The sequence below is a fragment of the Tenebrio molitor genome, chromosome 7, assembly GCF_963966145.1.
Source record: "Tenebrio molitor chromosome 7, icTenMoli1.1, whole genome shotgun sequence".
Lineage (NCBI taxonomy): Eukaryota > Metazoa > Arthropoda > Insecta > Coleoptera > Tenebrionidae > Tenebrio > Tenebrio molitor.
The window spans coordinates 10,833,277-10,859,930 of NC_091052.1; the positions used below are offsets into that span (position 1 = coordinate 10,833,277).

Consider the following 26,654-nt stretch of genomic DNA (forward strand, 5'->3'; position numbering starts at 1 on the left):
CTTGGAAACGAAATCGTTTGGTGAAAATGCGGTCCCTAATAACGTGTGTGGCTTGTTATCACACAAATCGTCTAAATGTCGTGACAACTACACAACTTTTTTCTTTAGAGTGCCGTTTCAACTGTGATTATTGTCTCAAGTCTTTCAAAAAATAATCAACTCCCGATGACAATTACTGTCTGGTCGCGACGACCCGACTCGACTCGAATCGACTCTAATCAGCCGTTATCTTTAATCTGGAATGATTACCGAGTCGAGGAATTTACGCCGAAAAGTTCCACCGACGTTTCCACTTCGCCATTAGCGGCGAATGTGTTTTAATAATTCGATAATTCCACTCTGATAATTTTTTTCCTAATCGACTTCACCCAAAAGTTATGTTGAATTATTCTGTTCCGGTGTTCTACAGTCGAGTTTATCTTGCACTCTGCGAATTTTATTTTAGGATTAACCTTCAGCTATATTTTAAAATATGCAAATTAGCCTTGAGTTGATAAATAAACTTTCACGTAAGTTACTTAATTTAAGCCAGTCTCTTGACAATTTAAAGATTACAATCCCGAAAATGCCGGCCAAGAAATTCGAACTAATTCATGTTTTAATACAATTTATAGACATTTGAGTCACCGCGGAATACATTTTATCGCTTGCTCAATATTGTCTTGACCCCATTTAAAATATGTTGCTATTTAATTTTAGTAGTTTTTAGCCTCTAAAAATCTAATATCAGTAAAATTAATCATATTGTTTGAATTTATTCTTTTTTAAAACAAAAATTTCAAAATTAAAATTATCAAAAAATGGTGGATGCGCCGGGAAAGGATTTTATACAAACTATTTCTAGCCTTGGCATTTCGACTGTAAGACATAAAGAAGACGCTATTGTTATAATTTTATCTGCATCTCCACCTCGTCATAAAAATTTTAACAGATATTAAAAAAAATTGTTGAACACTGGCATATACTTTTCAAATGTTATCCCATTATAATTTAATTTACGAATTTAATAATTCATCAAGTCAAAAAGTTAAAAACGACGGATGCGCCGCGAAAATTTAGTTATTTACTTAAAACTACTTTAAAATTTATTAGTGTTCCAATTTTCAGGCTTCTGTTTGCCTTTCCCTCGTGGGAAATTTGTAAAAACAAACTAATTATCTAGTTTTACGAAATTATCTGGTTCGAAAATGGCCGTCGTAATTTCGGTGAATGTTGATTGCAGTCAGTATTAGATTTTCGCCAAAAAAATCCGATTATGGAGATGCATATCTCAATAATACGCGAACACATCAGTTTGAAATGTCAACTTGGAATTTGATGGCAAGAGCAGAATATTTTACTCACACGACGGTCGTCGACGCATAATTTAGAACGAAAATCGAACTCCTGAAGTGCAGGAACTCCTGTAGATAGCGCATCTTAGGCGCTTCGTCGGAGCGGAAGCTCTCATTGTCGATTTTAATTATTCTGTTAATGTCGGTGATCGTTTTGACAACAGCCCCATCAGAGTGAGTTCACCTGTCCGTCACTTATCTTATAAATTAAGAAAAAGCTGAGACCCCCAGCCAGGGGCTTAAAAGATTAATGTCCGATGTAGCATTCCCATCACTTTGAAAGCTTTCCGATGTGATTCAGATCGCACGGTCATTCCGAAGTGAATTCCATACAATGAACACGTTTAGCCGCGACGTGACGACATCCGAAAGCTCCCAATCGGATTGGCGGCGCAACCTTAAAATAAACTTGCATCCATGCAAATCTCGACAATTACCTCTGCCTTTTAATTACCTTCGCCTTTCGTGATGAGCCGTAATCACCTTTGCCCGAGCACCTAACTAGGTGACGCTCCAATCTGATTGCTTATTTCCGTAGCGAAGTTGCGGGGTGCCTGCTTCCTTCGAAAATTTCCGAGTCGGGGGCGGCAGCGGCGGCATTCTCCCTTCATCCGCCCCAGCTAGTTTTGTGTCAGGTCGAGGATCAGCCACGTGTTTTAATAATGCAATACACATCCAATTTTGAATTATTCGCCGTCTCGACGCGTCCGCCACCTCGTTCGATTTATTATTTACTCCACCTTTCCCTTACAAATCGACAATCTCCCGAAGAGGGCACCTTCGCACTCGTTCCGGGAAAACTACAAAATTCACCCGGCCCGACCGTTAATTCTGGATGGAATTTTAAAAGCGCCAATGACACTGACAGGTGACGTTTAAAATTTCAGTTGGCAATACGCTCGCTGACACAGTTATCTGCATTGCCGATTTTGTACTTGTCATTTTTGAAAAATTGCAACGAAAGCGATTCGGGTCGGGCGGTTTTATTTTATTAGGATTTTGTTGCGAAGGGATTTGCCCTGGGTAGTTTCGTTTTGCTCTTGTCGACCATATTCTGTAAATCTGCCGTTTTACACCCTACCCATCTGCATATATCTCGAGCTTCCAGCGAAATGTGAACAGATATGCAGCAAATCAAACGTGAAATACAAATCTTCTATCGAAATTTCATTTGATTTACCATAATATCTCTTTAGTGTTTGTTGGCGTTGACATCAGTATGACAGCTTTAACAAATGGCATTGTTGGGCTCTATCGAGACAGGCGTTTATAACATTTACATGTAAACTAAAACCTAAAGCTTTGACTACATCTAGATTCATCAATCAAAAACCAGGGGCACTCTTGAGGAGCTCGAACAAAATCAATTGGGGGTCGCAAAACTGCAAATACACCGTAATTCTAGTTTATAGTTAAATTGCATGTAGCATTTCTCCACTCGAAAACATTAATGCGACGATAAAATACAACACGACTGGATTTTTATTTTTTGGAAAAGCCAATTTAAATCAACCTTGGCCGCCAACACGAATGGAAATTTTAAAACTAATAACTAAAATAATTGACGCTGCCATCGCCGCTTAAAAAGCCACCAAATTGTATTCGCCTTAATTTAGAATCGATATGGTAGTAAATGACACGAAAAACTTGTTACAGTACTGTAATTTAGTCAGTATGCAAAGTTATTTTTTATTGTTATTTAATTCGATCGTTTCGAAATTTTCATTAAACCCTGTCGAGTCAGGCTGGATCTTCGTTCTTAACCAACTAAAAATAAACACGGTCGATTTTAAACACAACTGGATAGTAATTGGTAGTCAGCTTAGATTTACTACTGAAAAAAGATTGCATGTTACGACATAATAAATCATTTTATGGGGTACTTCAGTGTTAAATGCTACATTAATTTCATAATAAATAATTTCATTTTTACATCGAATTAAAGCGAGGGTGTTATCACAATGAAAGAAATTAAGTCATCTAGATGTTATTTAGATACCGATAACTACGTTAGCAGTAAACTCTGACGAAGTGGTGGTGGTGTGAATTATTTATAGTCTTTCCTGTTAAGGGGAATAATTAGTTTGAGAGTAACATCGAACGGGACATTTAAAGAAGTCTTCTAAGAAAATTATCATGCAAGGAACAATGCAACAGAACAGAAGATAAACAATGATATAAATAAAAATGATGAATTTTCTAGTTTTAAACAATTGAGGTGCAGGAGATTAGGGGATTTAAAGGTTTGAAATCTTATCTGGGATAATGTTGTCATTTTAAGATTGATTGATGAACAGAAAAATATATTTTGGTGCTCAGCATGCATCAGGCCGAGACCTACCTTCGAAGCAACAGCGGCGCCTTCGTCCTTTTATCCCCGACGCCGCCGCCAGTTCATCAATTGACAAATGGAAGTTAAACAACTTTACGAAGTGCAGCAAGTTCAAAATCACTTCTGATCATTGTTTGTGACACCAAACATTTAACACCGACTAGTTGCAATTAATTAAACTCTAAAAATTGTTTCCCTAATTGACACAAATAGATATACAGTACATCAAAGAACAGCCTACTCCTATACTTCTCAACCGAAATGTGTACTTCTTGCAATGATTGATCATCCTTTACCTGATACGTGTTTCGTGAATGACCGACGTCGAGTGAAGCGTCTAGTTTGGCGTCGCGGGATTTCAATTTGAAAGTCTGGATGGAGAGCGCAAGCGTCCTCGTGACCAGTAGCTAATCACGACTTTTCAATTTGAAAAAACTTTCAGCCGATCAATTGAAATTAAGCTTCGACACAGAGATGGTTTTAAAAAGTTACGCCGAAGCTAGGAAGAGGCAATTTATGCTGGAACGAGGAGCGGGGTGTCGTGACGGAATTTTTATTTATGAAGGCGGGTTCAAAGGTAATGGAAATGTGCTCCATTTGATGGTAACAGCCGTAAAACTCGCATCATTTTAATTGTGCGCTCTCGACAAACGCACGAACAGCATAAAGAATCGATAGGAAAAGTGCTAAAAATGTGGCGACTTTTCCTGAAGTTGGTACTCATGTCAGATACAAAGTTCTCTAAAGAACTGAAATGGAAGAAATAGCGAAAAATATCTTTGCTCGAAGATGAAACATTCATGTGGATGAGACAAAAGCTTTCGGGGAGCTTTTGATTATTAAAGCATTATGTGTGGAAAAATGCGTTGTAGTGTGTTGAAAAAATACATCTCTTACTTATATTGCACGATATAAAGCGGCTAAAGCAACACTCGAGAAAGCTTCACCGATTCTGCTTTATAGCTCTCTTAAATTGATTGGATCGGTACACTTCTAATTTCACGTGACTTGGCAAAAATACATTGACAGAAATTAACTGAAGTGAATTCGATTGGGAAACGTTCCCGCAGATTCAAATTAAACGTCAAAAGAAACTAAACACAGCTGGTCCAAAAATCGGTGGGTTTTGATTTAAATCAGCTGGGAAAAAATTATGTGGGGGGCATACGACCACGAAGAAGATAAACGGGGCTCGTTCAGGTGCACCTCGCTGATATTGCAGCAATAAAATGATATCATCAATGGCACCGTCTCCGAAGTGCCCATCTAAACCCAGAACGACCGTTACTCGACGCTTATCAGTAGCTAAATGCAAGCAGCAATTTGAACCGGTCTTATTTCCGAACGAAGAGCTACTTTGCAGCTAATGATGCTAATTAGGTAGGCAGCAGCGGGGAGCAGTTTGTGCTTCTTCTATTTTTCACCTTCGCATGGAAATCTCCGAATGGCTCGCACAAAATCCATTCAGTGTAGTGAGTGGATCACGTTCGCCATAAAGCTTCGTCGTCCCGGGACTCCTGTTGAAGCCGCTTCATTTGACCAAGTTTTGTCCCGACAGTACAATCCTATTCTATGCGAAGGGCCACCAAGAAGCTACTCCTCTGAGAGCTGAATTTTAATTAAATTTTTGACACACGATTTTTCTGTCCGTTTTGATAAGAAAACGAGTGCGTTTACGCGCAACGATTATTAATGCTGATATAAATTTTAATGAAGCTGTGCCATTACCCCACGGTCGCGGTCTCGACGAGTTTAATTTCGATTCAATTATCCAGCAAGTTGGAATTTTCAGGCCAATAACAACTTGTTATTTATGCTAAATTGCCGTGTCGCACTCGAGTAGAAAATCAACAGACAATTTGAATTTTTAAGGACGTTATTAGAATTATTGCTGTTTTTATTCCAATCCAGTATACAACATTTAAGCCGAAGAGAATTCGTGACGGTGAGCAGTTCCCGCAACCGAAAGATCGCCCCCGAGATAATTTTTATCGATTTACTATTCATTACGTAGAGAATTCGGTGCGTTGGAGCAGCGTGAGCACCAATAATAATTTACATTCTTGTAATGCAACAAAGTGACATTTATTGTTGCACCAGTGCACGGCGACCTCTAGCGCCGAGTCTGAGAACGACGCACCGATTCTTTGGGACAAGATCAAACCAGGCGCTGGTTTGTGTGCGAAGAACTCTTTTTAACCTTTCCGTGAAAAATTAATAGATCATTAAGGTCTAAAAATACAAAATGAAGCGAGTTTCGTGGAACTATTCAGGGAGCTGATACGCCCGAAGGCACAAAGGCAGCAATTTGCCTATGCTGAATGAGGGATACACGACTGGGGAGGATCCGTCCCTCACACTGTGTCATCAAATCGACCACTGCACCTTTGATACAAATCCTCACGCTAAGACAAACAAAAACTTTATTATCACATCCTTAACATTTTTATATCCGTCCGAATAAGTGTGCAACGGTGTAAAAATTTATGTTCTTAGTGGGGGTGTAAAATTAAGCCAAACAAAATTACGATAATAAAATAGTTGTAAAATGCGCGCTACAGAAATAAAGCTTATCTTAAATAAATTAGAATTTGAACGTTGTCTATAAAATATGTCAGCGAAGATTTTATTATTATTATTATTGTTGTTGTTGTGGAGGTTAACACATGATCACCGCTGGAATGTTTTACAGAAACTGTACAATTTTACCTGGATCGAAGTTTAAATTAAATGAGTGCCTTGATTAAGGCCACTTCCAGGCGGAAGCGGTTGTTTAATTTTTGTTCGGTGTAAATTTTAAATAAAGTTATCCGCCATGATTTATAAGTAAATTACGTTACAGGTAAATGAATTACTCTTCATCTGATTTAAGATTTAAGTGAATTTATTCGCTTCCAGCTTGCATATAGGAAGGAATCAATTTTATTCGAAAATTCCCGAACATGCTTTTATGGTGCTTTTATAAAGCTCTCGGTTGCATTGTAACTCCATTTTGTCGACGGATAACTCCCTGCGTTGCACAAGTTGTTTTAGAAATTCTCAAATTCCCCACTTTTTAAATAGGGGCAAGTTTTATGAATGCTGACATACACGTACGTCGGTCCCTTATGTGAAACTCTGACAAGAAGAGATGGCATCTTTATAGACAGCTCGGAGCTTTGAGATTCCTGACTCATAGAAACAAGAATGATTGTGTTCGGACCTTCCAGCACTAAAACAGGTCCGTCTCGTGAAAATTTCAATTTTTCTTGCACGCCTCCCACCGTTAAATTGACATCAACCACCACTCGCCCAACAGCGGACTCCCTGTTTTTTGTTTTTAATATGTTAATTAAAATATAACTGGTGTCATGAAATAACTTGATGATTGACGCGTATTCCATTATCTTTATGACATTCCACGTAATTTAATTGGCTCGGCTTGTTATTTATATGAAAGGCTTAAACAGCAATTCGTTTTGACGTCCTTGAAAACATGACTTAATCCAGCTCTGTAGCGGACATGGGGTGGCCCCGAAACTGAGATAGTAACAAAAACTGTTCATCTGAGTAAAGTGCCGCTGCAAAAAAGTAAAATGTGATTTTATCAAAGTATAGAACGCCGTGACAGCTCTATATAACATTCTTAAATAATTTAAACAATTAGAGGCCGACGACGAGACATTCCTCTACAAAGTGAAACATCGGAACTAAAGGAAACGAATGTGATGGAACATCGAATCACGATTTCATTGTCCGCATTGCCCAAATTCAATGGCTTTGATCGAAGTTTTGATTGAAATTTGCCGGAAACTGGAAAAATCTAGTGTTGCCAACAGCACAACGGACAGGCGCCGCCATTTTGCTGTATCCTAACTAGATATTTCTATTTCATAATTATGTTCTAATTTATGTTGCGATCCTTACACTCACAAACGTGGAATCTAAAACCTTTGCACCTTCCCACTATACTTATTAATCCATCAGAATGATGACATTCACATTATCGATTTATTTTAATTTATGAGGGCAATTTAATTTTATGTAGTACAGATAGTTTTACAACTTAATTGTTATGTCTGATTAATTTATTATTAATTAATTCATTAAGTCAAAATTTTTCTTGATGCCACTCATTTCTTTCAAAATAAATTCAACTCTATTTGACTCAAAACATCTTGTGTACTTAGGCACTATTCTTCCTCTAAGCCAGTGTTTCCCAAACTTTTTCTCTTAAATGCTTAGTAATATGAAATTAGGTTTCTTTTTATTAAATTAGACACATGTTCAGGGCCGTCTTTAACTTTCTGAGTTACTAGTCCATGGGGCCCCATTTAAAACCTTAAAAAAGGATCAAACACTTACATATTAAAAATTGCGCATGTGCAAGTTCTCATCACACACGAAAGTGGCATTGGTTGCTATCAAAAGTTATTTTCATAACAGATTTTTACTTTAATCTCTTTTTAATACATGGAGTAGATTAGAAAAACTATGTTTTAAACAAACAAAATCAAATTAAATGTCGTAATCCGTCCCCCTTCCTTTATTTTTTTTTCGTTCATTGCTTTTTTCCTTTTATTTTAACTGTAAAACCATTTGATTGAAGTTCACGGACATCGTTGCCTCCACAGGTTAAGAACCGCTGCTCTAAGGGATTACACAAAATATTGCTCAATGAAATTATTTAAGAAGATATGATATTTTCATTTTCGCTGCTTGTATTATAATCTAGTTTTATGTGTTTACTTTATTTACAATCAGCTTTATCGTGGCAGCTTTACAATATAAGCACTACATTATTTACTTATCCAGTTAGAATCCACAAATCACCGAAATGATCGCTTTCGCTGTAGTGTTAGTTTTTCTGCCCAACATCTTAGCCCAAGAAAACGTAGTTCCTCTTCATTATGACATCACGATTGTACCAGAAATCAGTAGTTTAACTTTTGAAAGTGAATCTACCGTTACGATACAAGTGACAAATCCAGTGAATTCTGTGACACTAAATGCCAAGAATTTGCAAATTCAAGATCCAGTCAAAGTGTTAGACCCAACAGGTACAGAAGTAGCGGGTGTGAGTTTTACGACGAATGAAGACACTGAAACTGTTATCCTTCAATTTGAAAGTCCGTTGACTAGTGGGTTGTTGTACAGTATTACTTTTACTTATTCGGGAAAGATCAACGAGAACTTAGAAGGTTTGTATGTGTCAAAATACACAAAAAGCGTTGAAGGAAACTCCGAGGAAAGGTAAACAAGTCTGAGTCTTCATTCGTCGAGTCATTGTTAATCTTTCAGACCTTTTCTTTTGACCAACTTCCACTACACCAAAGCCAGACAGGTTTTTCCATGTTTCGACCGACCAGATTTCCCAGCAACATTTTCCCTAAGTGTAGTACGACCCAATGACTATGTGGTGGTGACAAATCAAGTGAAAATTTCCGAAAGTGTCTACAACGAGTAATTGAGATTTGTTTACATTGTCGAATTTTACCAATTCTTTTTAGAGCCAACAACTTAATTAAAGATGACTTTGCGAAAACTGACGCAATGCCAGTTCACTTGGTATCTTTCGCTCTTATAGATTTTAACCAGACGGACTATTCAGATTTGACGGTTTACAGCATCCAAGAAGAAGGAACGGAGTTTATGGGGGAGTGGTCGGCTGCGGTTGCTGAAAAATTCCAAGCGACTGAGTCCTTCAGGTTCAGTAAAATACAACAGATTGTCGTCCCTGATAAATCTCTACCAGTGGACGTTTTGGAGAATGTTGGATTGATCGTTTATAGGTAAACTTGTTTTGAGACTTATCTCAAGATAAGGAAATCACTGATTTCAATTTTTTAGAGAATCGGCTATATCGTATCGCGCAGAACGCGAAACCCTTCAAGATAAACAAGACATAGCTAAACTAGTTGCCCACGCTATTGTAAAGCAATGGTACAAAGACGCGAGCGTGGTGAACTGGTGGACCAACTTTTGGACTGCCGAAGGAATCACTTTTTACTACCAGAATAATGTTATCGACCAACTTGAACCCTCATGGAGCGTGGAAGATCAGTTTGTAGTAGAAGAGCTTGAAAATACGTTAAAACACGATGCAGAAAACCCACTTGCACTCCTATTGCAGCCAAACGAGACTCCTGAGAGTCTTTCAAAATTTTTCTCTTGGAAATGTACGCTATCAAATATCTTCTAATTTGACTGTATTAATTTTCTTCTTTTATAGCTTATGCTTTGGTGAGAATGTTTGTACATCTTCCTCTTCCCGGCGCGTACGTACACCTCACTGAAAAACACAAATTATATTATTTCATCATTTTTCAGCATACTGGAAAATCCCGATAACGAAGTAGCCTTAACATGGACCACACCTTCCGGTTATCCAACACTTAAAGTGTCCAGAAATTATGTGAATAACGTGCTCACTTTTACTCAGGTTAGATCCTTCTCTTGCCACAAAAATAATGCCCTTGATGTCTGTGTAACCACAATCGTTTTGTGACATGACTTTTAATAATTGTTAAAGGACGGTGCGAATTTACGATCGATTCCGATAAGCATCACTTACGAGGGTAAATCTGAAAAACCAGGACAAAATTTCGATTTTAATTTGGACGCCACTACTGGACAATTCACACTTTCTTCTTCTAGTGCTTGGTATATTGTCAACACAGATCGATTAGGTCTGCATTCGGGTATTTTGCAATTTACTTATCACAACTGACGAATTTTAGGTTATTTTCGTACGCATTACGATGACACAAATCTAAAAAATATTACCGACTTCTTGTTGAACTCAGAAGATATCGATCAAATTTCGCCACTAAGTAGAGCTGTGTTGGTCGAGGACGCTTTTAATTTAGCTGAATCAGGAGACATTTCTTACAACATTTATTTAGATTTGATCGGGTATTTTAAAAGAGAAACAGACTACATTCCCATTTCTGCACTTGTCAAAACAATAAATCATTTGAAACACTCGTTGAGGCATAGCGATGCTGAAGAACAATTTACGGTAACATTATCATGATTAGAGGAATATGTTGACAATTGTTGACTATTGTTGTAGGCTTTTGCAAGAGATTTGTTACAACATTTATACGATCATGTTGGTACGTCGATCAAACCCTCAGAAGATCATTTAGACACATTAAATAGGATTCAAATATTAACTTGGTTGTGTGATTTTGGCTACGAGCGTTGTCAGCAGGAAATGAATGAAACTCTGTCGACAGGTGCAACTAGTATTCACCCAGATTTGCAAGAACCAGTATATTGCGGGGCCATGAGGCTTGGCGAATTAAAATCATTTGGATTGTTATTCGACGAGTATAAGATTCACAAGAAATTGAGGATCTTAAGAAGCATGAGTTGCACTTCAAATACTGTCTTGTTAAAGTACGTTCGTCAAAGCTTTTTGATCGGTTGTTATTTTACAAAATTTCAGCTATTACCTCTTGGCAATTATTGACGAAACCAGTATTGTCCAAATTGACGAAGAACATAAGCTAGAAGCATTTAAGGCAGTTTTGGAAAAGAGTGACGGTGGTGTCGACGTGGTTCTCAGTTTTGTAAAACAACATTTAGAAAAAATTTTGCTTAGGTAATATAAAAAAATATAAGAATCAAGACAAAATTGTTTTCTTTTTTTAGTTTCAGTGAAGACGACATTTCGGACATGTTCCTTTCGTTATCTAAAAAAATTGTGACAGAGGGACAGCAAGAAATGGTAATCTGCACGTTTAGGATTTTTACGAAATTTTTGATAAAATTGTTAATATGTTTATAGATAGATGCAATAGTTCTTTGTTTGGATGAGGAGCAAGAAATAACGTATCAAAAACTTTTCGAAGATGTTAAGAAAAATATCGAGGTGAATACTGAGTGGAGGCGTTCTCACTTGGAAATTTTCAAAAACTGGTTAGACGACTTGGAGGAAAAGACTACCACGGAGTCAACAACTGATTCGACTACAGATTCTACAGATGGTGAGGAGTCAACAACTGATTCGACTACAGATTCTACAGATGGTGCGGAGTCAACATCTGATTCGACTACAGATTCTACAGATGGTGCGGAGTCAACATCTGATTCGACTACAGATTCTACAGATGGTGCGGAGTCAACATCTGATTCGACTACAGATTCTACAGATGGTGCGGAGTACTTCCAGATATCTTTATTCACGATATTTGCGTATCTGTTAATTCATATTGCATTTAATCATTAAGACCCCTTTGTACGTACATTTATTTTTTAATTTTACGTTATTTGTTTACACAAATTGTATTTTAATATAAAAGATACAATGTAAAATATAAACGAGTTCTTGCAACAGACGGAAACAAACAAAACATAAACAAAATAATGCAATACTTTAGTTTTACGTGAAGAAAAAAAACACTAGAAAGCTATCAAGGCGGTCTAAAGTTACAGGCCAGGACACTGGCTACGTTGCCACATTCTCTGGTAGGCCATTCCATGACCTACGATGTTCCTAAAATTTTGAAAGCAATTCGACATTTAATATAAATTTTGACAAGTCCTTGGTCAAATTCGTCAAACTGAATTAAAAGCGCCTTTTAAGTGTTGCGTACCAAATTGCCACTCAAATTATGCGTCCTCTTCTTCAAATTACGTAGGTACCTGTATTTAAGTTTCCATCAAAAGAGGGAACGAACCCAATTTGGAAAGAGATTTTAAAAATCGAAAAATGAAGAAATCGCAAAAGCAGCGATGCTTGTGCTAAATATTTTAGGGGAACAGATATAAATGGGGACAAAATGAAACGACTTCTATCAAACGCGGTGCCAATAACTTCTAATTACGAAGAAATTACATTTTGGGAAGAAATAATGAAAATTAGTAATGACCACACAATCACTGGGAAAAATCTTTTGGCTTTAAAAAGGAATATTGAAATGAGACTGGGAAGCAAGTTACAAGCAATGGGGTGGGATTTAGGCAATGGGGAGAACAAAATCGTTATACATATTTAAGTTGGAAATGCCCACCTCGCGTTAGTTTATAACCAAACAGTTTCAATAGCCCGGAACACAGCAGAACATCTGAAATATTATCAGTAATGAGCACCGTTATTTTTCTGTCCACAAGGTGGATTTAAACTGTATATTACAATGCGATAATGCATTTTTGAGCTGTCGCAAAATTAGATCACTCATATTTGACAAATGCAAATTCAATGACAGGTTTAGTGGATTTGGAATTTTTTCACCAAATGTTGGTGAAGCAATGTTGCCAGACTGTGGTAGGCCATTCCATAGCATACTGTCTTTGGTCAGTGTCATGGCCTGGTAAATGAAGATCGCCTTGAAGCTATCGATGGTGAACGTTAATAGGCCCACAATAATCTCAGTTTACCTTGGAAAAGCCGTTCAATGATGATAAAATTTAAGTGGTGATCAAATAAGAAATGACAGATGTTAGATCTGGATATGAAACTGTTTACGAAAGATCATGTTTCCATGTTCAATATCTTCTTCGAGAAACATTTAACTCTTTTAACGTTTTAGTGATGATTATTTGTTATAATATTAAATTAAATAAAGAAATTATCAGTACATAAAAGATCTTCAAATTATAAGAGTGTAGGTACATCAGTACAAGGATTTAATCGTCATTTGAGCTTTCTTTGGCAACGAGTATATTATAGCAGCTGCTACCATTAAATAAACAAATAAATAGATAACAAATATGGATAACAGTCATTGGCAAATAAATATACATCGCTTCATTAATAATAATAATATATTTCTCTATTGATGATATGCCTCATTCGCCATGCATCGACATAAATCATATTGACTCATTTATTTTATTCCATTATCCATTAATATACCTACAGTATTCTCAACTAGAGTGGTATATAAGGGAAAGTAGGCTCGATCCTGGTTCCTAGGGGAGTTTTTGAGAGTTACATTTTCTGTTGGCAGCATCTACTGTTTACTATCAAGCTTCAAATATCTGTCAGTTCGGTCAAGCGCCAAATTCAAAACAGAAAAATTTCTTAAAATGGTTGGTTGCACAGCACCTTATTGTTCTGCCAGATCAGAAAGAGGTATTAAAATGTTTCGGTTCCCAAACGATGCGTCACGCAGACAATTGTGGATCCAAAATATTGGGAAACCATTGAATTGGCAGCCTAGTTGCCACAGACTTTGTGAAGTAAATGCAAGCAAATCTAAATAGTTAACATAAAATTTACATTTTATTTTCACTCTTGAAATATTTTAACAATGAGCAATTTAATTTAAATGCAAATAATGACAAAGTTTTAAGAAATAAAAAATAAATAAAACAACCTCCAAATTTGAATGCACCTTCAACATCATCACTTACACTCCCTACTTGTTCCTCCACCTACACTGAACATAATTCTTCTCTAGCAAATGAAAATATTCTTCACTACATTGCAGACTCAATAGTCAACTCCCTACCTAAAAAGAGCATGTGTACTAAATGTGCTAATTAGCTTAATTCTGAGGACAACAATTACTGTGACGACAATGTTCAGATATATAGTTCAAAGCGAAATTTTGGAGGTTTACATTTTCCAAGTAGCTGCTTTTTTACACTTATTCGAATATGTGAAGAAACATTTAATCGCCATACAAAAGTTTTACTTTCCAATCAGCTTACAGAGACAACATACACTTCTATAGTATTGTCTATGTCTTCCCACATCATAATTCCAGCTTGCTGTAAACTTGCACACCTCATTATAAAAAAATGTCTAATCATTCGCTCAACATCACTAGCAAATCACATTACGGAAAATTTACAGCACAAATGGCAAAGTTTTTCCACAAGTTGTAAGTTTGTAGTTGAACACTGTAATTGAACTTATTTTCTTCCATAATTGTGTTTATTTTGCACCTACTCTTGAAATGTCACCTGTCATATCCACAGAACAGTCATATCATAGTCATATCTAACAATTTTGACAATAACAGTGCAGCCAATCAACAATCGACAAACGCCCCTAGGAACCAGGATCGAGTCTACTCTCTTTAATATACTAATTTTATTCTCAACTAGTCACGTCATTTTAAAAATAAAATTACTATTCAGCTCTGGACAACGAAAAATATGTAAAGTGTGCCGTAATACTCATTTTGAAGTACTTTGAAGTCCAAACATAAAAATTTGAGTTTGTTTGAAACGTAAGATACGATAATATTACAATAGATTTTTTTCCATCAGCTGAAATCTAATTTGGTATGATATTATTACTAAAAATTCGATCAGTATTGGGCTTACTTGAACAGCGATTGGATTAACTACTTATTTTGGCTTATTTTGGGAATTAGTATGATCGACAACATTCATCCCAACACATGACTTGCATCATAAACTGATGGTACATAAATATATCAAATAGGTTTTTTGTTTTAGAAATAAACTAACTATTTTAACACTTCAAAACTATAATAATTATAACCATAGCCAAATTTCATTGTCAATTTTTTAAATTATACAGAGTATTTCACGAGTGATAATGAGCTCGACGGAGTTGTAAATGCAACCCACAATACATTTGCAAAGTTAACGTGGATATGTATTTTTTGATTTAAAAAATATAAAACATAGTTAGCTGTGCAGTTTCGTAATTTTTGACATAAACGTCATTCGCGAAATGTATTGTGCGTTGCATTTTCAATTCCGCCGGATTCATTATCACTTGTGAAATACCTTGTATGTACAGTTGCGAGCAATAAATTTTGGTCGTCAAGGTCATTCTTTGACGCAATCGAAAATGCTCCATTGTAAAACAGTCGTAAATGTCATAACCTATCATCATGTTGTATGACATTAATTGTCATTTTGTTTTCATTTTTTTGACACTTTGTTGACATGGACATAATCAGGCAGGGAAATTTTTTAAATTTGTGACAATCTAACCAAATTTTGAAATGACATTGACGACCAAAATTTACTGCTCGCGACAGTACATATAATATGTATTATAAAAAACTAAGACAAGATCTTGAAGATCTATTAACACAGGATGCGACACAACTTTTCAGGGATTCAATTGTTTTTGAAGTGGTCATGAAATGAACTAAAACTCCATTCTGTACACTTCAATAAATAAAATAGTAGTGATAAATTGTATAAAATAATGGCAAGAGTCACAGAGGAAAGATAATAATTTTTTGAAATTTTTTTAGCGCTGGAAATTTTCCTTAGAATTCATCAGTAGAGATAAAATGATAAAAAATATCGGTTAATATGTTTGTTTTTTTCTCAGTTAAAACGTGAGTATTGCATTGGAACGCCAACAATGATATTACGCCCACAAATAAAATAACATCGGATTGTTGTGGTTATTAATATGTTAAAGAAATGTCTCATAGCTGATGTTATCTAAAATTACAAATGGATTTTTCTACTAAATAAATATTACTTAAATCACATCTAAGCTGAACTTGTTTTTACGTCATTCGAAACTCATGACTGATCTACATGTCTGCTTTATGTCCAATTAAAGATACTAACAGCATAATTGTTGTAAATTTTTTTCTGCACATCATATTAGTCCAACGAGAATTAATATAACAACATTTGAAAAATATAATAATATTAAACCAGAAGAAGGTCTGGTTAGTGATTCAGAACCAACATCTCAAGCACTTTCGGTTGAAGTAAGCTCCCCATCTGAAATTGCCACCAGATTTCGAGTTAGTTACAAGGTGCAAGCAGATCAGTTCAGGAATGGTTTCCGTAAATATCTGACAGACAGTGAGTAGATTTGTGTTGATGCAAAAAAAAATAAGATTTTCCTTTAAACTGCAAGTTTGGTAACACTAAGCCTGCCGAATGCTCTAAGCTGTTACGCTAGCGATCTTCCAGTTAGTTTGTCTAAAGTTATGGAAAACTGGACGTACAAACCTGGATACCCAGTTTTGCAAGTTAAAAGGGACAGCGACAATGTCGTTGTTTCACAGGTATGTGAAAATTTCGATAAACTAGATTCTTGCTCAAAAGGATTTGTAGAAACGATTCTTGAGTGCTGGTACTCCACAAGATGATGAAAAGTGGTACGTTCCAATCAGTTACACGACTTCTACTGATTCGGACAAGTGTCTTAACACTTCACCTAGAGCTTGGTTAACAATACAAGACAAACTTACGATAACAGATGTATTAAAAGATAGAGAATGGATCATCCTTAATAACCAACAAACAGGTAAACTAAATCTATAACGAGTGTAATTTGGATTAAAAAGATTATTATTATTGACAATTTATATTACCGATAACAAAATTTCCAAGATTTTTTTATGAAAATAATCTATTGTTACTAGTCAACAAGACAAATATTTGGTCGTTTTAGGATTCTACAGAATCGACTATGACGACAATCTTTGGGAAAAAATCAAAGTAGCTTTAACTCATACTGATTTCGATGGATTGAACAGGGCCCAGATTGTCGATGATTTTTACAATTTCGCCAAAGTCGGACTTCACTCTTACTCGAGCTTCCTCGACCTAATCAAATTTCTGGACTCAGACTCCTCTTTTACTCGTGGTACACCGCCTTCACAGCGTTTACGCGAGCATGTTGCAAAGAACAGGAGACGAAACAGTTAGAGCAAGTCTTCATGTACGTCTCCGGAATTCTATCCAATCACATTTCGCCGACGATCTACTTGCAGGAATTTATTTGGGACCTGATGGAACCCCTCTATTCCGTGCCATTCAAGAAGGCAAAACACAACGACCAAATTTACACGCACCAAAGAGTTCTGGCAGCTACTTGGGCTTGCAGGCAGGAATTTAAACATTGTATCGACAAGTCTTTGGCTGCGTACAACACTTACAAGGAAACCAAGCCGTAAAACTCTTCTTTGGGTAATGAATTGATGCAATTGGCAAATGTTTCAGGAGACCTTATAAGGATTTGAGATCAGTGATAGGTATACTGCACTGCCTTGCGCCACAAGCGACTGGGAATTCCTTTGGGATGAATTTAGAACTTCGCAGATTGCCACTGAACAAGTCACGATTTTGCCAGCGTTGGGAATGTTGGGATGCACCACAGACAACGAAATTCGTAAAAAGTAATTAACAATAAAAAAATCATGCACTTTATTACAACAACTTTCAAACAGGTACCCGAGCCTGTCTATCAATTCTATTTCAGGAATCAGACAACAGGACGCACTTTCAGTGTTTTCAGCCGTCTACTCTGGTAATCCGGATGGAGTCGACATCGCTTTCGATTTTCTCCTTGAACACTACCAAAAGATATCAGAATAGTACGCGACTGTCTTTAGTTAATTGTACTATCTTCAATTTTAGTTTCGGTAGCGTAGACTCTCTCAGTATTCAATGATTTATCAGACAGCTATTAACTAAGATTTTTGTACATGAATTATTTTGTCTAACGTCTATCGACAGTGATGGTCTCATTTTTAATAAAAGAAAGTTTTTTGACTATATACTTTTATAATTCCTATGTTGCTATAAGACAGCAAGAACAAAGCTACTGTTATTAAAAAAATCCAACTGACTTAAGCATGTCTTTTCCTATTAATTCTTTTTTTTTTGATAAGATAACACTAGAAAATAAAGCCTCCACTGTCTGGCACGTACCTACTCTAGTTGTTACAATTGGAGATGGTAAGAGTACACATTAATAGCAAACAAAGTCATATTTTTTTAGATACGTTGTTCTTGAAGTTTTACTGTTTTATATTTTTGATTAGTTGCGCCGATCGGGCAGAAACCAAAAAACAGTGGAGTACCGCAAGGTGCTGTTGAAGTGATTTTATACAACATTCACTTTACCCTGAACAAGGATGGGTTCCAAACTAATAAAATTAGCTACGTTGCTGACATTGTGTTTATTATGAAAGATCTAACAATAAAACAAAAACTTTGTTGGAGCGGCCGGTCCAATTTAGTTTATGACGCCGCTTCCAATATTCCTGTCGACAATCATCCCCGGTGCCGGTACGTTGGTGGTCTCTTTCACAATAGTGGGAAAGTCCCGCCATCTGGCTCATGCACATCTTGCAAAAGACCACCAGCGTACTACCCATGACGGAGAGGGGGTGCGAATTCACTTTTGTACATTTTCGTTAGTTTTAAGTTAGTTGATAAGCAAATAGCAAATGTAGAACCAGAAACACCAATACATCTTTGCATTAATCTGAAGCATCTATCCTCATTTTGAAATCACGGTCCACATTGTGCGAAACCCCTACGCGTAAAAAGAAAACCCTACCGGACACGCAATTGGCGTGTCATAGGTTCAAACTCCTGGGTGCGGAAACATCCGTCAAACTTCGTAGGAGGCAATTGAACCGAAACATTTTTGGTCCTTCGAGCCGGATTTGTATCAAAAAGTAGTGCTTCAGTGCAATCAAAGTCCAGTGCAACAATCGAGCGCCCTCGCAGCGAACCAGGATCGTAATCGAGATTGCGACGAATCCATCTGCAGGCCCAGAGGTTCCCGAGGCAGCGACGACACCCCCCGTAGAGCAAAGGAAAGTGCAGGTCAGTGGCTTCCTTCTCATCCACATTTCTTATCACTCACCAACCTTCCAAATTGTGTGCATACCTCAAATTGCGGTTTGAAGTAAAAACCATCGTTTAGTCAGAACGAATTTAGTCATTAAGGCGGTTGGTTACATTACATAACGTTCGGACATAACTTTCAAAATGCCTGAGCTATCATTAGCTGCATTAATCAAATCCAGAGGGGCATTGAAGGCCCGCCTCACAAAATTTGTTTCGATGGTCGACGAGCTCAACCAAGAAAATCCGAATTTTGATCAACTAAAAATGAAATTTGAGAAATTTAAAAGCTTAGAGAGCGAATTTGACAGCGTCCAAAAACAAATCGAATCTCACGTTGAAGAAGATGCTGTAGACGAGCAGGTCGACTATCGCGAAGAGTTCGAAAACAATTTTATCGCAGCGGCGGTTCGCGTCAACAAAATTCTGGACGCCGCGAAATCGGAAACGCCAAACGGAAGCACTCATCATTCGAATATATCGGTTACGAATCCGAACTTCGTACAGGTAGCGCTTCCGACTATGAGTCTACCTTCTTTCGACGGAAGCTGGGAGCAGTGGCTCTCATTTTATCAGAGGTTTGATTCGCTAATTCACAGCAACGCATCTTTGTTGCCGATACAGAAATTTCAGTATTTAAATTCGTGCGTCACAGGAGAAGCCAGCAGCGTGATAAAATCTTTAGGTATCACCACCGAAAATTATCCAATCGCGATTGCTTTGCTGAAAGAAAGGTATGACGATCAACGTTTGATCATAAAAAATCATATTCGCGCGTTATTCGATTTACCCAACGTCACAAAAGATTCTCCCGCGTCTCTGAGGCAACTTATCGACAAGGTAGATTTGCACTTGAAAGTGTTAAAAACGTTAGATGCGCCGACGGAAACATGGGATCTTCTAATAATCCATTTAATTGAATTAAAATTAGATGCATTTACCATGCGGGAATGAGAAACAACCAACAAAAAAACGATGCCAACGCTAAAGGACATGTACGCATACCTCAAGGATCGCTGTCGCGTGTGGGAAGCGATCCAATTTCACAAAAACCCCGAAAAGAACCGTGACGTTCAATCCAAGTCAAATCCGCAACAGAAATCAAAAGCGCCGTTCACGAGATCTTCCTCCAACTTGGCTACGCAACAACCCTCGTGCAAGTTGTGCAATCAAAACCATTTTATGTATCAATGCAAACAATTTTTAAATTTGTCCGTTTCGGCTCGGATCGCCGAAGTCAAAAGATTAAAATTATGTTTCAATTGCTTGAGGAGCACCTCACATTCCGCGTCCCAATGCAAGTCAGGAGTTTGTAAAATTTGTAATAAAATGCACAACTCATTGCTCCATTTGACGGAACCCGCAGCACCTGTGACAACGAACGCGGCTGAAGACACCCCGATCGTAGCTAACCATCACTGTCATAGTTACGAATCGCAGGTACTTTTATCAACAGCAGTCATTCTCGTACGAGACAACACCGGCCAATATCAATCGTGTCGCGCATTGATTGATGTTGGGTCTCAATCCAACTTCGTAACGGTCGAAACTTGCAAACGTTTAAGGGTCAATTCGAAAGAAACCAACATCCGCGTCACCGGAATTGGTAATGCTAACGGCAGCATTGTCAATAAAATCGCCAGTCTGCAAGTCAAATCATCTCACAATGCGTTCGGTGCTAACTTGAATTGTCTTGTAGTACCGATCATAACTCATTCAGTGCCGGCGGAATCGATAAATGCAAGTCTCCTCGAAATCCCAAATAACATCAAGCTAGCGGATCCGCAATTTCATCGTTCCGGTCCCATAGATATTCTAATCGGTGCTGGAATCTTTTGGGACCTCCTCTGTGTCGGTCAAATCAAGGCCACCAAAGTGCACCCGGTTTTCCAAAAGACCCACCTGGGATAAATAGCCGGGGGCGCAATGCGTCTACCTGCCAAACTTCCGCAAAATTCCGTGACGAATTTACACGTCGTAACCAGCGCAGTGAATCCTCTCGACGCTCGAATTGCGAAATTTTGGGAAATTGAGGAAACTCCGGTTCACAAATCGCTAACTTCCGCTGAACGAGCGTGTGAGACACATTTCATCTCCACCGTCAAACGCGACAATGACGGCCGATTCACAGTCAGACTACCATTCAAAGACAATTCAAAACAGTTAGGGTCGTCTTATGACATCGCTTTGAAAAGGTTACACGGTCTTGAAAGACGATTAAAAAGATCTCCGGATTTGCGCGTTTCCTATCAATTGTTCTTGGACGAATATCAATCTTTGCATCACATGTCACCGGTAACAATTGAAGATCGCGAAATGTTCTCCAACGACGGGTATTTTTTACCTCATCACTCGGTAGTAAAAGAGTCCAGTGTTTCCACCAAATTGCGCGTAGTCTTTGACGCATCGGCCAAAACCTCTAACGGTGTCAGTCTAAACGACAAATTAATGGTAGGTCCGGTGGTACAACAGGATCGCTTTGCCATCATTACGCGTTTTAGGTTGCATAACATCGTGATATCCGCGGATATAACAAAAATGTATCGGCAAATACAATTGGACAAAGAGGACAGAAAGTACCAACGAATTTTATGGCGTCGCGACCCGTCCCATCCGGTTCAAGTTTACGAGCTTAACACGGTTACCTACGGCATGGCGTCATCGTCCTACCTGGCTACGCGATGCATACAACAGGTAGCGCTGGAAGAAGGCTCAAATAATCCCGAAGCTCAGCGGTCAATCATGCAGGACACGTATGTGGACGACTTGCTAACTGGAGCAAAAACGGTCCGCGAAGCGCGCGCGTTACGCGACAATATAGTGGCAATCCTTGACAAAGGCTGTTTCCCGTTAAACAAATGGGCATCAAATTGCCCCGAGCTATTGCCCACGTTAAGTGAAAATGAAGTCATGGTGAATTTCGATAAACATGGCGACTCCAAAACATTAGGTCTATTATGGAATTGCACACATGACGCGTTAAAATATTCCATATGTCAGATCCAGTCAGGAAATCGGGTAACCAAGCGACGAATCTTATCAATCGCCGCGCAGATTTTTGACCCTCTCGGTCTTGTGGGTCCGGTCATCCTAATTGCAAAATTAATGATCCAATCGCTATGGTCGTTAAATGTTGGGTGGGATGAGTCCGTCCCAATAAGGATCCTGACTACCTGGGATTCATTCATTGCCGGCTTACCTGAATTGAATCAGTTGGAGATTCCTCGGCAGGTAACTTCGAATCAGAATCCCATTGGATTCGAACTCCACGGTTTTTGCGATGCATCCGAACGCGCTTACGGAGCATGCATCTATATCAGATCCTTAAACACCGCGACACCCCATCAAACCCGGTTACTTTGCGCTAAATCTCGAGTGGCACCCCTCAAGACAATAACTCTCCCTCGCTTGGAGCTCTGCGGGGCGTTGTTGCTATCAAAGTTAATTGCTAGCCTAAGACAATCTTTGAATTTGCCCATCGCGAAGACATGCTGTTGGACGGATTCTCAAATCGTTTTGTCGTGGTTAGCGGCCGAGCCAGCGACTTGGAAAACGTTCGTCGCAAACCGTGTTTCCGAGATTCAGGTTTTAACAAAAAATTGCGTCTGGAGTTACGTCAACACCAAAGACAATCCTGCGGACATAATCTCGCGAGGCTGTTCACCCCGCGAATTGATTGATTCTCCATTATGGTGGCACGGGCCATCCTGGTTGTCAAACGAGGCACAGCATTGGCCGAAGTACTGTCAGACGAATCCAAACTTCGCCAACGATCAGGAGTTGCCGGAACAACGACGTGTGGTTGCTGTCGCGATAACTTCCGAGAAAATGTTACCACCAGATTTTTTTACTCGATTTTCATCGTTGCGCAAACTACAACGCGTGTTGTCGTACTGTTTACGATTCGCGGAAAACTGTCGAAAGCCCATCACAAAGCACACCGGTCCCTTGAAAGTATCTGAATTACAAAGATCAATGCTTATCATCCTGAAAAACGTACAGCATCAAGCGTTTAGTACCGAAATCAAAGAACTCGAGGGCGGTCGTCAAGTCAGCAAGAAAAGTCGTCTGATATCACTCAACCCTTTCCTCGACGATAGCGGACTCATACGTGTCGGAGGTCGTTTAAGAAATTCCGGCGCTCATTCGGACGTTAAGCACCCAATAGTGTTACCTAAGTGCGAAATCACCGAATTAATCGTTCAATCGGAGCACATCTCATTATTGCATGCCGGCCCTCAGGCTACATTGGCCTCTCTGCGACAAAGGTACTGGCCTATGTCGGGGCGCTCCGTGGTGCGGCGAATCATTCACAATTGCCTCAAATGCTTCCGAGCAAACCCGACGACATCGTCTCAATTAATGGGTGATTTGCCCAAAGATCGCGTTCAACCGGCCCGACCTTTTCTCAACAGCGGCGTTGACTTTGGCGGTCCAGTGTACCTGAAAGAGGGTCGAGGTAGAGGCAAAAGGACGGTAAAGGGTTATATCGCCCTGTTTGTCTGCTTTGCGACCAAAGCGTTACATTTAGAGCTCGTCGGAGATTTGAGTTCTCAATCGTTTTTGGGCGCTCTCAAACGCTTCATATCCCGTCGCGGGCACGTTGCAAATTTATATTCGGACAACAGAACGAATTTTGTGGGTGCTCGTAATGAATTATCCGAACTTGGCGAAATGTTAAAGTCGCAAAAATTCGAACGCGATGTAATTGACCGGCTAGCCGATCGTACGGTCCGGTGGCATTTCATTCCTCCCCATAGTCCCCATCACGGTGGGATATGGGAGGCAGGTATCCGGTCCGTAAAGTTACACCTTAAAAGAGTGATTGGTCTGACATCACTAACATATGAGGAGATGCACACGGTATTAACACAGATCGAAGCCTGCCTGAATTAACGTCCTTTGACACCCATCTCCAACGACCCCAATGACCTAATCGCCCTTTCCCCAAGCCACTTCTTAATAGGTGATCTGCTCACTGCCCCCGTGGAGCATGACGTAACGCCTTTGCCCATCAACCGGCTGTCTCGATGGCAATATGTGGAACAACTTCGGCAGCATTTTTGGAAAAGGTGGTCCGTGGACTACCTGACGCAATTACAACCCCGCCGTAAGTGGAACCAGCGTCTTCCAAACATCGAAGTGGGCGAGTTAGCGGTCATCAAGGAAGACAATTCACCACCCCTTCAATGGCGCTTGGCACGTGTCGTTCGCCTACACCCAGGAAAGGATGGTTGTGTGCGTGTGGTGACTTTAAAAACTTCAAAAGGTGAAGTGACCCGCTCAATAAACAAAGTGTGTGTTTTACCCATGGCCTCTATGTACAGTTAACCAGTGAGAGTGTTCGAACTTTTTTGAACTTTTAGTGATAGTGCCTATTTACCCATTTTTGTTTGTTTGTTTGTATTCATTTCGTTTTTTTTTTGTTTTGTCGTTTGTTCTTTAGTCATAAGTTTCAATTGTACATGTGCACACCGATGTGTCATACATAATTGATTTGTATATACCGTTTAAATTTAATATTGAAGGAAGCCTTCAATGAGGGGCGGGATGTTGGAGCGGCCGGTCCAATTTAGTTTATGACGCCGCTTCCAATATTCCTGTCGACAATCATCCCCGGTGCCGGTACGTTGGTGGTCTCTTTCACAATAGTGGGAAAGTCCCGCCATCTGGCTCATGCACATCTTGCAAAAGACCACCAGCGTACTACCCATGACGGAGAGGGGGTGCGAATTCACTTTTGTACATTTTCGTTAGTTTTAAGTTAGTTGATAAGCAAATAGCAAATGTAGAACCAGAAACACCAATACATCTTTGCATTAATCTGAAGCATCTATCCTCATTTTGAAATCACGGTCCACATTGTGCGAAACCCCTACGCGTAAAAAGAAAACCCTACCGGACACGCAATTGGCGTGTCATAGGTTCAAACTCCTGGGTGCGGAAACATCCGTCAAACTTCGTAGGAGGCAATTGAACCGAAACAAACTTAATGAAAAAAATGAGAGACGATGACTTTACAAAAATATTTTCTCAATCAATTGGAGTCGTTATCGATATTATTAAAAATTCAGACGCTATTAAGCATAATACTTAACAGCTAGTGGATTAAGTAGGTATACTTTTGGAATTAACATGATCAACAAGATATTTCATCTACAAATCTCTAAACACATTAATTGCGTCATCATAACCTGATGGTATATCAAATTGTTTTTTGTTCAATAAATTGTTCGATGACACAATACAATAAAATAATTTTCTGATAAATGTAATTGACATTTATTGCCGTTCTAATACACATTTCTTGCAAAGTATTAAACTAGTACTCCAAAGTACGTCATAAAAGAGAAACCATAAATACCTTCAAATTTCATTATAAAATGTTGTGGAAAAATGTGGAGGCGGCCTTACACCAAGGCAATAATTGGCAACATGTATGTAGCAAGCTACAATTTGTTGCCGGTCGCATAAACCAGCTTGTTGCAACTAAGTAGCGTGCGATAGACCATTTATACCTACGCAATTAATTGCCTTCACTATAAGTGCAATGTTTACATTTCAAATGTCAGATACAATAATTGCAACTGCGGCATATTACGTTTTGACCCCACAAGTAAAAAAGCAAAAAAGACGAAGGTGGTGGAATAGACAATTATTGTTTGAACGACGAAACTTATCTCAAGAAAGTTTTTGGTCTCAGACTTCGATTAAATAAAGATGAAAAGATGATAAAATTATGTCCTAAGGTTATTCCTGTAATCCTCAATAAACATTACAGTTTTTCATTTGACCCTTCCATCACTAATCACTAAATATTCAAAGCAGAAATTGGAAGTCGCAGGAATAATGTTTACTTTTCCACTTGTTGTGGATCGAGGTGCTACAGGTTGCAACAGGAAATTTTTGTAGTATGGCCGCACGCTACAATGGCAACACTGGCAACACGGCAACACTTGGCAACAGGTTGTATGCGACAACTTCCATGGTTCAACTGTTTTCGAAGTTGTCGAGAAGTTAACTAAAATTCCATAATTTATGACATCAAGTCAAGTTGTGTACAATTATGCTAATTTTCACAGAGGAAAGATATTTGTTTATATATTTTTTTCTTAAAATTTTTTACCACATGGAACATTGTCGAAATATGCTTAGGTACATTAAGTTCTAGTACAGAATAATAAAAAACATTCTGTTTTAGATTTCATTTATACTTAAAACTTTTAAGTGTTTCATTGGAAAGCAAGTCATACATTACATTCACTAATAACATACGTAACATTAATGAATTATTATTGTGATTAAAAGATTACACACGTGTCTCATCACACACTGAAATTAATTCTATTATCAACCGGTCTTTGACTTCTATTCATGTTAATTCAACTTTAGAACCAAACGGACTATCTCGTGATGACGGAAAACGCCCTGATGGGATGACTTTAGTACCGTGGAAT

General features: G+C 38.4%; 1 protein-coding gene, 1 long non-coding RNA gene and 1 pseudogene across 6 annotated transcripts in view; 1 reads left to right on the forward strand and 2 right to left on the reverse strand.

Moving 5' to 3' along the window:
• The window catches only part of mAChR-B (muscarinic acetylcholine receptor), a 40,958-nt gene extending 37,144 nt beyond the window's left edge, over window positions 1-3,814 (reverse strand). For all 5 annotated transcript variants that reach the window (XM_069053395.1, XM_069053397.1, XM_069053396.1 and 2 more), the window contains exon 1: window positions 3,676-3,814. The gene's annotated coding sequence lies outside the window, so the exon portion shown is untranslated. The remainder of the gene's footprint in view (window positions 1-3,675) is intronic.
• Window positions 3,815-4,845: 1,031 nt separating this feature from the next.
• LOC138135027 (aminopeptidase N-like) lies at window positions 4,846-18,114 on the forward strand (annotated as a pseudogene).
• On the reverse strand, window positions 13,861-14,705 carry LOC138134850 (uncharacterized). Its single transcript, XR_011160828.1, has 2 exons — window positions 14,168-14,705; window positions 13,861-14,108 (listed from the first exon to the last, which is right to left on the reverse strand). It is a non-coding gene; the product is annotated as an uncharacterized lncRNA (long non-coding RNA).
• Window positions 18,115-26,654: the final 8,540 nt, after the last annotated feature.